Source organism: Sinohyriopsis cumingii, unplaced genomic scaffold (assembly GCF_028554795.1).
Source record: "Sinohyriopsis cumingii isolate HCF-2022 unplaced genomic scaffold, ASM2855479v2 utg000036l, whole genome shotgun sequence".
Lineage (NCBI taxonomy): Eukaryota > Metazoa > Mollusca > Bivalvia > Unionida > Unionidae > Sinohyriopsis > Sinohyriopsis cumingii.
Window position 1 is genome coordinate 822,220 of NW_028315863.1, and position 16,122 is coordinate 838,341.

Sequence of the window (16,122 nt, forward strand, 5' to 3'; positions counted from 1 at the left end):
ATAAACACTGTTGTGCAAATCATAAGAAACTCTGCCAATCAGATGCAAGGTCACTTCACTACCATACCTTTATCACACTCATAATAAGCATCATTGTGAAACTTGACTATATAAGCCCAATGGCCAAGCATGATCAAACTTGAATCAGCAGTAGTGGTTATAACCTCATGTATTTGTATGCATCTTCACTTCTTCAATCTAGATCTCATTTATATAAGCATGTATTCTAAGTTTGGTAAAAACTGCACTACATGTATAAATATTGCATGCGGTGGTAACATACTCAGATGAAAGATCACCTTATTATTATTAATGGTTAACACTCATCAAACTTCAAGGACAACTTAATGATTTTAGCCTATATTGTGGAAGTATGGCTTTTAGGCTGGTTAAAAAACTCAACTAATCTTATACATGATCACATGTATATACTTGGATTTTGCTCATTATTAGATTTATCCAAGATGTTGATTTAAGCCCAAAACCAAGTTTTATATAAACAAATTGATCAGAACTATGGACTCCAAAGTAGCTAATTTCTTACTGTTGAAAGACAGAAGGGGATGTGAAATAAATAACACACTCTGGACCATTACATAAACCCACTTAGCCTTTTGACCAGTTGAGATAAAATATCAACAATATGTTAAATAAGATTGATAAATTATGTTTTCTCACATTACCTCTAGCCCTTTTCAACATGGATGGTATTTTTCTTCCACATATGTCAGCTCTTAATTAGTGGCCCTTTCCCATCATGAATGTTGTAGGTGAAACTCTCAGAATTAGGCTTTTTAATTTATATCTGTAGAAGAAAAAAAACTATTGGTCTGCATATATCAATGTCACCATTTCTGTATTAGATTAAAATACCATATGTGTGTGTGTGTGTGTGTGTGTTAATTTTAGAATTTAAGCAAACTTGTCTCCATGTGTTTATTTTAAAACTGATGATGATAACACATAACAGGTTCAATGGATAAAATGTTATTTCTTACTTCTTACAACTGCTCATTATATCTGAATTTACATTCAATGTTTGTTTTAATTAACATATTTGGGATAATGGGCAAATTATTTATTTTGTAGTTTATCATTATATCATTTACCAGTCTTTTATCATTCAAATATGTAAAATATAGTACCATTATACTGACTTCATATTCTATATGATATCCCAGCAATACATATTAAGCAGATAAGTGCAAATAAAAATGTTCAGAATGTAAAATTTACTCCAAGCTCAAAGAAGATCAGCAAAAGATAATATCCAACAAATTACCAAACAAAAAGCGAAGTTAACGCAGTTACCTTTATTATGATGTCTCCAACACCAACGGTACTGTACAGCTACGTCTTCTGAGTTTTACCGTCATCTTGTCTTTCAAACCAGAATTAATTTCTTGAGCTCTTACAAAATGAAGAAACTTTTAAATACTATAATTTAAGCAGCTTCTTTACATGCCATCAGATAAATTATGGCACAGTGTTATGTCTGTCAGCAAAACGCAACTTCATATTTGGACGGCGCGCTGTGTTGGCATCGCCGACACAGCAACTGACATGAATTCTCTATTAGCAGACAATGATTCGGAATAAATCCTTCGCAAATCTAACATTCTCGATTTTTCATAGTTCCACTTTTCATTGTTGCATCTGTTTGATTGTACAATTGCTAATGATGTTCAATGAATCAACTTCAATTCATCTGCTGTCTGAAATCCCGGTTCAGTTGGTATTTTCTTCCGCGCATGATGCCGTGTAAATAAAAGATACGGTCGACATTCAAAGTGGTTTAGGTTAATTTATTATTTTTCTTTATTAAGGTCATTTGCAGAAAGTGTTTCGCTAGGGTGAGAAAAAAAATATCATCATCATCTTTATTTCCTTCCATGGAAGATTACATGATATAAGAATAAATCATCTGAATACAATCAATAAATATAAAAAAAAAAAAAAAATATTCTATATTGGAATACAAATTCTTACACAATATCAATCAACAAAGTGTTCGTCAACTCATAAGTTGCAAGTTTCAGTACCTTATTTACAGAAGATAGCTGCACACTGCATGACAAAGTATGCTGCATACAGGACGAATAGCTTGGAGTTTTCTTTGTCGATTACTCCTGATGGTAACCTTTTACCTAAAAGATATTGTAGTTGCAGCTCATCTTCTGCATTAAATAACGTAATGTGCAGGCTCAGGGGAAATTTATCAGTAAGGAAATCCCAGAAAGAATTTCGAAAGTTCGACATATAAGGACAACTAACACAACAATGAAGTATCAAGTCTGTATAAACATTCCCACATCTAATACACATATCAAGCTGTGTTTGTGGAACAGCAGCCCATAGTTTAGCTACATATGTAAATACCTTAGTGTGTTGTCTAGTTTTAGCCGACTGCCACACTGAGGCAGGTCGTAAGTATTCGTGTATCGAAGAGAATCTATCAAAATCTGCTTGATTAGACATACGAACTCTCCAGAGGCTATTTTCAAGACCAACAATTTTTGACCTTACAATTTCTTTCCAATTATGTTTATCTGGAATTTCAGAATGATGTAAATAATCAGTTAGATACCCGAGCAAGTCAAACTTCTTTGAGGTATAATATAAATTTGAAATTAACCCGCAGCTTGACATGCATCCGCTCAGAATGAAGTGAAATAACGCAACGTTAAACACACGTTTAGTATGTACATTGTTAGGCATCAAACACAATCTGTGTAAAAACATCAATTTTCTTCTATCAATTTCGGACTGCGCTGATGTCCATCCTAGCATTCCCAGGGCAATGTCTGATCTTGTATGTATTGGAAAACCTTGTAAATGTTTGGCAAAATACCTCAGAGGTTTATCCAATAAAGCGAGGTCACTTTTTGAAATGTTACACCATAATTCACTTCCATAAAACATTGAAGGGAAAATTACCTTTTTAATTACATTTGCAGCAACCAAAGGATTTAAACCATTCGGTTTAATGCCAATACCAAACAGACCGTGAAAAGATTTTTTCCCTTTCTTGCATGCATCGAGTATTGAGTCATGCGACGTCAGCTTTGAGTTAATCCGGTGACCCAGGTGTGTTGCCGAATCGGTGACCGGCAAACATGACGGGCCAAGATACCATTTCATATTGATAAAATTCTTGTATTGGGGTCCGAAAATGATAATGTATGACTTTGTAACACTAAGCTCGAATCGCCACTTATTACTGTAGTCGTATGCTATATCTAACAGCTTTTGTAGATTGCTAGGATATATAGCCAAAAGTGAAATATCATCAGCTAGGGTTGGATTTCCCACAGCTAAGGATCCAATCTTTGCTCCAAATCCACTATTTTCTAACTGTAGCAGCAAGTCATTTATAAATATTGTGTACATCAAGGTTGACAAAACACCCCTTTGTCTCACTCCTTGGCCAATTGAGAACCAATCTGAAAATTGCCCATTTACAAGAACTTTACTCTGTAAATTTGTATACATGTTAAAAAATATCAAAAGGGATTTACCCGTAATTCCCAACGTGAATAATTTAAAAAGCAGTCCTTCGTGCCACACGGTATCAAATGCCTTTTTTGTATCAAGAAAAGCAGCAAAAACCCGTGAACCCATGTTTACATTATATTGTACTGATTGCAACAGCACAAAACTCGCTGTTGTGCAGCCTAAACCTTTTTGGTAACCATGTTGTTGTGAACTGGGTATACTAGAATTAGTATCTTTGAGCCAAGTTACCAAACGTTCATGAATAATTTTCTCAAAGGTTTTGTAGATAACAGGCAGTAAAGTAACAGGCCTGTAACTTTCGAGGGAGTTCTTTGATTTTCTGTTACCTTTGTACAGTGGTATTACTAACCCTTTTTTGCAATCTACAGGTATGTAAGATTGATCAATCATCCGAGTAAATAAAATTGTCATACACTCGATGAGGTAGTCGCTGCCATAGATCAAATGTTCATTGCAAATTTGATCATGGCCCGATGCTTTTGATTTCTTTAGACCTTTAATGATTTCTCTTACTTCATTTAAACTGATACTGGTCTGTAAGGCCTCGATATGGCTTACTTCGTCCTGTAGACCCCGATTTAATTCTCTCTCTATAAATTCATAAAAGTTTCCGTCAAAACTATGGTTTAAATTCGGCGTGTGAATGTCCTCATAGTATCTAGCAAAGCCATTTGCGATGGAATCATCATCACGGACACAAACTCCATCAGTTGATAGTTCCTGACAAAAATTTGTATTGTTCCCTCTCTTAATGTTGATCATTTTCCAAAAGTGTCTTACATCGCATTCATGTGCTTTTTCAATTTCTTCATACACCTCCCCCATATATTTTTCCACAGCCAGTTTTTGAACGTTTCTAAAGTCTCTCTTCTTATCTTTATATTCTCTGTAAGAATTAAATTGACTACCCCTCGGTCTTCCCTCATTTATCCAAGTATACCTAGCTTGTCTTTGAAGTTTATGTGCTTCTTTGAGTTCATTTGACCAATATGGTTTGGCATGATAATTGAATTTAGACTTTGGAAGCGCGATGTCGCTTGACTGCTGTATTGCATTAACAATGTGCTGGTAAAAGCTATCAACATTGTCCGAAATAGTATCTATATCTAAAGTTTTCAGGCGAAGGTCCAGCTCAGATTGATAGTTTTTCAAGATATCAGCGTTTAATTTATTCCAGGCTATGTTGTTTCTCTTCATAGACTGTCTGAAGTCTCTCCCACAGGTCACTGTACGAAGGGAAGTAAGGATAGGGAGGTGGTCAGATATCGCGTGCTCTTCGTGATCTGAAACAATGTGCACACTTCGTAATCTACCTATGCATTGATCCGACAGTACAAAATGATCAATCATCGTTCTTGCTGGGGTGAACGTATAGCGGGAACCAGTGCATATTATTAAATGTCCAGCACTCACTAGATTATTATATCGCAAGAACTCATGAAATACTCTATCTTTGTAATCTCTGAAAGTGGCTGGTTCAGCTACTGCATTGAAATCACCAGTAAAATACACGTCCCCCAGCTGTGAGTACTGATCATAGAGATTTTGAATCAACTCAATTTGCGCTTTGTAACAATCTATGCCATATAATAGGGTCGGCATATATACACAAAAAATATATACATTTTGCATATCAGGAAATTTGAATTCTATGCCAACAACTCTGTCACTATCAACTTCATCTATAAAGTTAGCATATCTCATGAGAGAAGTTTTGCAGAAGATTGCAACTCCTCCTTTACCACATTTTATTAACATACAATTAGAGGAAATATCCTCTGCCTTAGCAGTGCATTTATAATCAGAACGAATAGTATCGCAAAATGGAAGTATGTGCTGTAATAGTTTATGTTCAGTTACGCAAGCTACGTCAACATTATATTTATCCAGCATTGCACTAAAGCTAAGAGCAGAGGACATAATTCCTCTAACATTCCAGGTCAGTATATTAAGATTCATATTAACTTGCAATATAGGCATATTAATACTTATGCATCGTGAAAGCAGGACTAAAATGACAAAGATGACAAAACACATTAACTTACGACAGAACATAATGGCAAATTTATGAACAATTAACTGTCACCCTAGTCACAGAATATCGCATCCTGCACCTTCATTTGCCTCCTGATCGCGATTGCTAAACCTGTCTCGCCAAGACTGATTCCCATACCACCTTCTTACATAAACACCTTTTGGCCATGTTACATCATTTTCAACAGTGTCGCAGTCTGAATTATATACAGTCAGCTTGGCCGATAGACAATTACGTCTACTGTGGATAAACTTTATGGATAACGGATCTATATCGTATTCTTTCAAGAATTTACCGAGGCCTTCAGCAGTAGATTTGACGCCAATGCCACCCACATAAAAGCGCCTTGTTCTACGTCTAACTACACCTTCAAATACAACATTCTCATTTTTGTCATCAACATCCTCATGTCCAACAATACTCTCTGAACCTATTTCTAAACCTGATTTACCAAATGATCTAGGTCTTTCTACCTGACCCCCAATAACGGTAGGTATCTTGCTAGGAGGGGTTTTCAAGTCTATACCTTTCACATTACTGTTGCTAGTAATCGGATGCCTAGCGTTCTCTATCCTGGTCGAAGTCGAAGTTAACAGTTTATTTTGATTCTGAATGGGTGTGCGTACAACATTTGTCACATCAGGATGAACACTGGCTTTATAAATATGTGGGATATTTCCATCGAAGGGGGCGATATGTCTTCTAACGAAAGTCTGTGAAATTATATCCGAACTTTTTGAAACCAGAGTTTGCAGAGCACTGACCCCACTCTTTTCCATAGTTGTTTGGGCCGTTACACCGGTTCGTGACTCCACTGCCGTTGTACCTGGTGTAGAGTCGTCAGCCTCAACCAACACGGGAGACAAACAGTTGGACACTGCAGTTCTGTTCTGAGATTCACTTGATAGGCGGCAGTGTGTATCGCAACCAGTTTTGTTAGAGTCGATCAAGACGGAAGATGAACAGTTAGACACATGAATCTTGTTCTGAGCAGCAACTGATGGAGAGCTATCACCACATCCATTGGGACTACATGATAGGTTACTTACAGCTGGACTATTCGTGCGAACGACATCCGCATAAGACATGGGTTTACTCAAAGATTTCATCAGCTTAACTCTAAGTTGCTCGGTGATGGTGTGGAGAGTTTCATTTTCTTTCATCAACACGCTTTGAGTAGTTTTCGGTGACGTAATCTCATTACGAAGCAGTTCTATTGTTTGAGATTGTGCCTGTACCTTATTGTTTACATCAGCACGGAATGCATTAAGGTCATTCATATTCACCAATGCGATTTGGGTTGCCTTCAGAGATATAATCTCTTCTCTGAGCGAAACGACAGTTTGTTGTAGATGACCGCAATCACTCTTGATTTCCGCTAGCGAGAGTCTTGCTGAATTAATCACTTGTTCTGCTTGCCCTGAGCTATGTTCATCGTCATGTTCACAATGTTCAGCTTGTACATTAGGGTTTGATTTCTTCTTGCTAAAAATAGAATCGATCTCGCAAGGATCCCCTTTTATAAATATAGCTAAAGAATAACAATCCCTTGCATATTTTATTAAACTACTTACACCATTTCTGTTTTTTCTAACAACCAAATATCCAGATGGACAGCCAGGAAAACCTCGTGCTCTACTAAATAAAACTGACCTGTACCAGGTTACAATATCTTCACTGTCGTGTGAAACCTCTAGCAATTTCTCAATATACATGTCTCTGGGTAGATTATCTAGTTCCTGATCAAGTCTTCTAATATAGTCCTGATTGGGAACCTGAGATATGACATCTTGATATGTTGGGCTGTTACAACGGTGACTCGAATCTTGGGCATCTCTGTCAAAACATGTATTATCAACATTCTGTGTACTCGTGTACTGAGGTTGCGAGCATAGATCTGCCTTGTTTGCATTGTCAGGCTCATCACTCACCAAATCTGCGTCATAAAAAGCATTTAAACCACAATTCCCATGTACAGTACAATCACCTTCATTTTCTGTTTCCAGTTCAGTATATTTCTTCCTGGAGCGAGTCTCATAAACAGAATTATCCATGATTTGCACATAAGCACTGCTTATAACAAAAAGAAAACTTTCTTTTCCAACGCTAATACTGTATATATTTCAATTTGTGATTGATGCTATAAATAAAAAAAAATGATAATAAAGCATTTTAGCCCGTGGCTTCGGCACGGCACTCGTTTTTGTGGGTTTTTTAAAATGTTGTTAGTGTTGTTTTGGGGTTGTTTTTTGTGTGTGTACCACACTAAAAAACATGCCAGGTATTAGGCCTAACGTAGGAAAAGAAATTATCCTCTATTTATTACTATTCTTACTGTCAAATGACGCAAAAGTGATCAAATTGCTATTAAGATTTTGTTTTGTATAACACTTACCGCTCGTTTTCCTCGAGATAAAGGAGCCACTTCAAAATGATTATAAAATCTGTGACAGATGAAAAACGTGGTTTAAATAATTCGTAATCGCCTGCCTTAAAATACTGTAGGAATTTGCTAATGTATTTCATGGCCCTCGTTTGAATAGATACCAACGATCATGTATATCGACCAAAATTTGTATATTCCTGCCCACAATCATGTATTTTGTATTAAACCGTATATTACACGAGCGCTCTGTGGCAAACTCGGAGGGGGGGGTCTCTATTATACCCAGAGGCGTAGCTATGATATTTTGCGCCCGGGGACGAACTATAAAATTGGCGCCCCAGCCCCCTCCCCGTTTAATCACATTTTTGAATATTACCCTTGTTTACTTATTATAATGTAACGTTGTAAGCCTCATTTTGGCGCCCCTGTACCTTGGCGCCCGGGGACATATGTACTCCCCTACCCCCCCCCCCCCCAGCTACGCCTCTGATTATACCTGCTGTATCAGTTGAGAAATATATTCTCGCTCTGAAAAACATTAAAATAATTATATGCAGAATATCGGTAGGTCTCCCTCTTGCCGAAAATGTCAGCACCGTATATATTTTGCAAGTAATGTAATGGGTATAATAACACACACACACACACACACACACACACACTTTTTTGGGAGTGGGGTGGGGGCAACGGACAGATGCCCCCATTTCCAAAAAAAAATAAAAAGTATTTTATATTTGTGTATTTCCCCCTCAGATGTGTTCTACGTTTTATTAAAACAAAATTTTATATAAAAAAATTAGTTTTTAGAATTTTTGATGGGGTATTTATGTTTCCATAGTGTTATCTAAAGGGTTGTTCGTCCGAGTCTGGTTTCCCTCACCTTGCTCGAAGTTCCTTCCCTTGAAATGTTTTGTAACCTTTGCTATATGTCGCCTAGGTCTCAGTGTTTGCTATATGTAATGGTGTTATATTGTGTGTATGCTATATTTTCTTTATGTCTGAGACAGCAAGTATAGATCAAATATCTTTCCCAGTTGTATTTCTTCCTTTATGATGTTATATTGTATCTTTTAATTTGTTTTATGGTTTTCTAATTTTGACGATGGAATGGTGTACTATTTAGATTTTGTTTAAAAAAAATAATTTCCTATTTTATTATTCGAGTGATAATATGTGTCGTTCCTCATAATAGTCTTTGAAGATGTTGATAGGTAGGTTACGCTCGATCCAAGGTTCACGCTTCTTTATTCTCTATGTGTTTTTCCTGGGTCGCGTTAGGCCTCCTTTATTTAGTTTATCTGATTATGCTTTATTGAAAGATCCAAACGTATTTATGAGACCACATTATTCTATAGTGGTCAACCATGCAGTGCGCGAGAAGTTAGTAGGGTTTTAAACTAGTAGGGTTTTAAACTAAGTGTTATACAGTATGTATTTGTGTCTTTATTTTGTCTGTTTATGTTCTACATTGGGTGTTTTCAAAGACTCATGATGGGCCTGTGCACTTCACTGAGCCCTATGACTTAATCTCGTCTCTATTCCCTTTCCCTTTGTATATAATTTGTTTCTTTGGCTACTTTGTCTGCTTTCGCTTTGTCTATCCCATTGCTGTTGATAGTAGCGATCCGGAAATTTGTTTCTTCCATTTTTGCTTTACTCCCAGGTGCCGCATCACTTTTATATTGAATTTAATTGTATATATTTCAGTTAAAGTTATTATATTCCATTTTTTTTTTGTACACACACACCAGCACGCTCGACAAAGAGCGCTTGAGTAACATACAGTTTGATACATCCTACATGGTAGTGGGCAGGAATACATATATAGGTCGTTATCCTTCTCGACCGAAGTAGTAACATTGTTCCAATGCTAACACTCGACGTCCTCGATTTGTGCTTCATCGTATTTGCAGTCTATACACTTAAAGTTACAATGGAAAAGTGTACATGAACATATTTATACCATAGACAGAGCCTTGAAGTACTACTTTTTTCGGTCTAAAACTGTCCAAAAAAAAAAAAGAAAAAAAACCCAGCATGTAATAGTTCATTTCGATACAGTTGCACAGAGCATTTGACGTTCATTTTGATGTCAATATATATTGATATCGATTAAGTGCGATTTGTTTTCAAAGCTGCTTTATTGCTGGTAGTGCTTCTGTTTTCAAGTTCGATATATAATATACCCATGGAGCAGTAGTAATACAGAAATCAGAACAACAACCATCATCATCATCATCGGGAGTATTATTATCGTATATGTTGGTCACATCGATGATCATTAATAAAAAGCGGTTGAAATATGAACAATATTCCATCTCTTCAAATAGCAAATAACCAAGCAAAGTGTGTGTGTGTGTGTGTGTGTGTGTGTGTAATTTTTAACGTAGCTTTAAAAAAAAAATGCAATCATATCGCTACCATGTCTGCATTGTGACAGTTTATAATGATGTCTAGCAATGTGGCATCATGCCACAAACATACAGCATTTTGTCCCACCCAATCACATTATCCTCACACCAATATCTTAATGATGGGCGCCAAAAAAGGCAGCTGCTAGTACCATTTTTATGTCTTTAGTATGATTCGGCAGGGGTTTGAATCCGCGACCTCTCGCATCCAAGGCGGACGCTCTGTACAGACACTGCACCACCTGAGCGATCGCTTAGCAAAGAATGTACGATACTGTTTCCTGTTGTTCATAACAACTCGACCTGGAGACCTACCTGACGGAAAATGAAAGCGCATTATAACGTTATAATATACGAATCCGGAATTTTTTTGATTATTATAATTTTCAAGAAAGTTAGTGCCTTTTAGCATTTGACAAAGTGTGCTTGCAGTTGCATACTAAGGGGAGGGGGAGTTTACAACATACTTCGATGCTGACTACTGATTTGAAGCATAAAATTAAAACTAAACAACAGCATAACATGTTTATATATCTTATTAAATACGTCTTCATTTGTCTTTCCGTGCGCCAAAATGCCTTCCTACACGAACATGTTCCATATAGGTAAATAAGTTGTACCAATCGTAAACAACCACCGATTTCGACATATATGATATCAATTTATAGGTTTCTCATCAGTTTAAATCGATCTGTGCAAAAAAAAATAAAAAATAAATAAATAAAAAAAAATTTGTGAAAATGAATAATAAAAAAGTTGCTATTTGTGACTCATTGTCGCTTGTGACTTTACCGATCTTCGTATCCTTGATGCTTCCATCCTTCCCGTTTAGGGATGGTAGCACCTACTTGGATGCTAATACTATAGATTTGAAGCATATAATTAAAGCTGTGCAACAGTAAATAATATGTTTATGTATCTTCTTATTAAGTACGTCTTCATAATGTATGTTCGTGCGCCCAATGCCTTCCTCTACGAACGGTTTCGATATACACGAATAAGTCATACCAATAGTAAATAAACACCGATTTTGACAAATTTCATATTAATATATAGGTTTCTCATCTGTCTAACTCGATCTGTGCCAACAGACATGTGTGAACATGCAGAATACAAAAAAGTGTACTTTTTACTGAATATTGGGTTCGACTTTACTGATCTTCATATCCTTGCTACGTTCATATACCGTTCCCGTTCTGCGATGTTAGCACATACTTCCATGCTAATACTATAGATCTAAAGCATAGAATTAAAGCTGTACATAATTATAAAATATGTGTATGTATCTTATTAAGCACGTCTTTATCTGTCTTTCCGTGTGCCTACATCTGACCTATACGAAAGTTTTCCATATGGGCGAATAAGTCATACCAATCGCAAAGAACGATTTTGACACGTTTGATATCAGTTGATAAATTTTTATCAGTCTAAATAGATCTGTGCCAATATAAATGGGTGAAAATGCAAAATAGAAAAGTTGGTATTTTTCACTCAGTATCGCTTGCAACGTTACCGATCATCGTATCCTTGCTACGTCCATCTGCCATTCCCGCTTTGCGATCGTATCACATTTTTTCGATGCTAATTCTATAAACCTGACACATATAATAAAAGCTGTTCAACGGTAAATAATGTGTATGCGTCTTATGAAGTACGTCTTCATTTGTACGTCCTTGCGTTTAGTGCCTTCCTAACCGAATATTTTCCATATAGGCGAATAAGTCATACCAATCGCAAACAACCAACGATGCTGACAAGTTTGATATCAATTGATACGTTTCTCATGATTCTAAGTCGATCTCTGCCAATAGACATGTGTGAAAATGCAAAATAAAAAAGATTGTTCTTTTTACTGAATATCGGGTGCGACATTACCGATCTTCATATCCTTGGTACGTGAAACTACCATTGCCGTTTTGCGATTGTACCACATATTTCGATGCTAATACTATAAATTTGAAGAATATAATTAAAGCTGTACAACAGTAAATAATATGTGTGTGTATCTTATTAAGTACGTCTTCATTTGTCTGTCTTTTCTCCTAATGTCTTCTATACGATCGTTTAACAAACAGGTGAATAAGTCATTACAATAGTAATAAACACCGATTTAGCAAAATTTGATATCAATTGTTAGGTTTCTCGTCAGTCTAAATCGATCTGTGCCGACAGAAATGTGTGAAAATGAAAATAAAATAGTTTGTATTTTTGACTCGATATCGGTTGCGACTTTAACGATCTTCATATCCTTGATACGTGCCTCTACCATTGCAGTTTGCCACGGTACCACATATTTCAATTTTAATATTATAGATCTCAAACATATAAGGAAAGCTATACAACAATATATAATATGTGTATGCATCTTATAAAGTACATCTTTGTGTGTCTGTATGTCCGCTCAATGTCTTCCTCAATGAGCGTTTTCCATATAGGCAAATAAGTTATAACATTAGTAATTTTTTAAAAACGCGATTTAGACGAATTTGATATCAATTGATAGGTTTCTCATCAGTCTAAATTGATCTGTGAAATATATAAATGTGTGAAAATGCAAGTAAAAAAGTTGATATTTTTTACTTGGTGTCGCTTGCGATATTACGGATCATCAACGGATCATCATATTCTATATTCTACCTATGTGCCTCTACCCTTGCCGCTTTGAGATGGTACCATATAATTCGATGATAATCTTTGAATGTTAGTGCTCCTAGATCTTTACAACACGAACGTTTATCTTAGAGTCGAATAAGTCATACCAGTCGTAAGCACACACAGATTTTGACAAATCTGGTATTATTTGGTAGGTTTCTCATCAGTCTAAATTGATCTATGCCTACAGAAATGTGTGAAAATGCAACCTAGAAAAGTTTATATATTTTACCCAGTATCCTTTGCGACTTTACCATTACCAATCTTCATATCCTTGTTACGTGCCTCTAGTATTGCTGTTTTGCGATGGTATCACATACCTCGATGCTGATACTAGTGATATGAAGCATATACTTAAGCAATAAAACAGTAAAAATTATGTGTATGTATCTTATTAAGTACATCTTCATTTCTCTGTCCGTGCGCCTATATCCTTGCAACATGATCGTTTTCTATAAGGCTAAATATGTCATGTTAATCGTAAAAAAGCTACAAAGATTTGGACCTATTTGATATCCAGTTATTGGTTTCTCATTAGTCTAAAACGACCCGTGTCAATATAAATGTGTGAAAATGCTACCTTGAAAGTTGCCTTTTTTGTCTCGGTATTGCTTGCGACTTACCGATCTTCATATCTTTGCTACCCGCTTCTACCCTTGCCGTTTTTTGATGGTTTGTATATAACCAAATAAGTCATGCCAATTGTAAAGAACCACCGATGTTAACACATTTGATATCAGTTTATAGGTTTCTCATCCTCCAAATCTTTCTGTTTTTAAGAAACGTTTTTCTAATTCAACTAACGGGTCATCACGCTAAAATTACGCTACTGACAAATGTCACCTTAATATCCTACATACTAAACTTAGACAAGCAGGTAGTCTCCTGAAATCCGACCTTTACATGGTGAATTTAGTTAACTCTTTCACGTGTGCATGTGCTTATGATAATGAAGACGTTGAACACTTTGTCTATTGCCCCTTACCTAATGCCAAAGATCCCAGCTCTTTCGCTCTACCTTTCAATACACTTCTTGGTTAAGTCTAGATTTATCATTGAAAAGTGACGTGACTACTCACCTACAATAAGATGTCTTTCTGCTTGTGTGATGACACGTTAGTTAAATTAGAGAAACGTTTCTTAAAAATAGAAAGATTTGGAGGATTTCGGATATCATCAGGCAGAGAGTTCTAAAGACGAATCGTATATGGTAAAAGGTCGTGTGAAAATATAAAGTTTGGTTGAGATTGGTGTGATACTTTGAGAGTAAAGTAGACGATAATTAGATGCCTCATATCTCCTTTGTGGAAGAAGTTCGTTTAAATAGTTAGGTACTTGAGTATTTATAATCGAATACATAATGCATAATCTCTTCCTTTTCCTTCGTTGTGCAAACCAAGCAGTTTCCGCATAAAGAGACTATCTAGAAGAATTAATGGGTATAGATCTGGAACGATCCGTGCATCTTCCATCTGATTTTCCCCCTTTTATTCTGATCTTTCCGAATCTTCAATAGAACAATTATCCCAGACTCCAGAAGTATATTCTAAGGTTGGACTTATGAATAGTGTATATAATTTAGCTGAAGTCAACAATTAGTCTGCATTTAGACGGTAGTGTTTTATCTCCTTTCTTATACATCGGTATGTCATACGCTAGCTTGCACTGTGTTAGGAACACGCTGGCTGGGAGTGATTTATTTAACTGTATTTGCAATGGAACATACATTTCTTCAACTATACTTGTACAAGTTTATTACTTATTGGATTGGTTCCAGAGGTTTTGTTTAGGTCAAGACTAGTTACTACATCTATAATTTCTTGTTTATATATAATGATGGCAGAAATAAAAGTTTCATTTCTAACTTCAAAATGCGGTAACTGTTTATCATAATTTTTTAAACGTGTAACATATCAAACTTCCGAGTTCAACAGGTCGCACTTCTCCTGATCACTTGTTGCAAATTTAGATGATCATTTCGTACGTTTCAGTGGAGGTAATAGGTTCCATGTCTTTGTAGAATGTACTTGTTATCTCATTATTTTCCAATAAGGTCGAGGATTTGATCCGATGGCAGGGGTTGAACCTGCATTCTTTCGGTCGCAGGTCTGAGACGCTAACCACTGAGCCAATGTTGCTCCTCTTAAGATTAATATACCCATATGATATTTTCCAGTATCATACGTAACTATATGATACGTTTAATAACACCCAATAACTCAGCAAATGCCGGCATGACGACATATGAATTGAAGGTGTAATGACGAATGTAATTTAAAGTCAATTATGTAACCTATTTTTATGCTTTTTATTGAATATCATTTCTGTTATGTGATACACATAACATAATCTTACATTTAAGATTATTTAAAATGAAATTTATGAAATTCGTTAAATAGTTTCAATCTTTTGCGACTCTCGTGAAAAGATCCTTCATTGCTGTTCATGTAATTTTACATGTCATTATATTTCTTTATTGATTTGCACTTTGGTTACAAAAGAGACAACTTTTGCAATTTAAAACTTATTTCATCTATACTACACTAGTATAGCTCATGAAATGAAGGCAGTTTACTTGGCCTCTAATTCATCTATATGGAATGATACCTGCGGGAGACTGCTCTATCTGACCAGTGTGTAACTATGGAAACGGTAATTTAGTGACCTCTTCTCCGGCCTCGAGCTTTAGGTTAAGACTGAAATTCGCTGTCTTATGTAATGTTCTGTATCTGTAGTTTAAAGCTGGGAGAATTATACAAAGAGAATAGCAAGTAAACCCTTCTGTAAATGGAGCAAACTCACACTTTTACATTGTAAAACTAATTTATCTTACAATCATTTATGAATAATTAAAAATTACTGAGTAGTAATTAAGAATATATAAATTCTTTAGATGGAGACCCAAATTTCATTTTTTAAATTATCGTATTTTTTATGTTTACTTTCCAGATACATTTTTAAAAAAATTCTCAAGTAAATATGAAATCTAACAAAAGATGAACGAAAGTCTTATTATTTTGATTTTTTGTAAAGAGCAAAGAAAGAAAACTATTAATGACATAAGCTTTCATCATGACATATACACACTAGCCTCCACAGAAGTACTTTTATGACAGTACGGT

At 35.7% G+C, this 16,122-nt stretch overlaps 1 long non-coding RNA gene across 5 annotated transcripts in view; it reads right to left on the reverse strand.

Moving 5' to 3' along the window:
- The window catches only part of LOC149775013 (uncharacterized), a 315,104-nt gene that overhangs the window by 20,202 nt on the left and 278,780 nt on the right, over nt 1-16,122 (reverse strand). For 3 of the 5 annotated variants that reach the window (XR_016416644.1, XR_016416648.1, XR_016416646.1), the window contains exons 1-2: nt 1,312-1,861; nt 684-805 (exon numbers count right to left, since the gene is read on the reverse strand). The exons of 1 other annotated variant lie outside the window; for it this stretch is intronic. This is a non-coding gene — a long non-coding RNA (uncharacterized LOC149775013). One more of the 5 variants, XR_016416645.1, reaches the window with a different exon arrangement.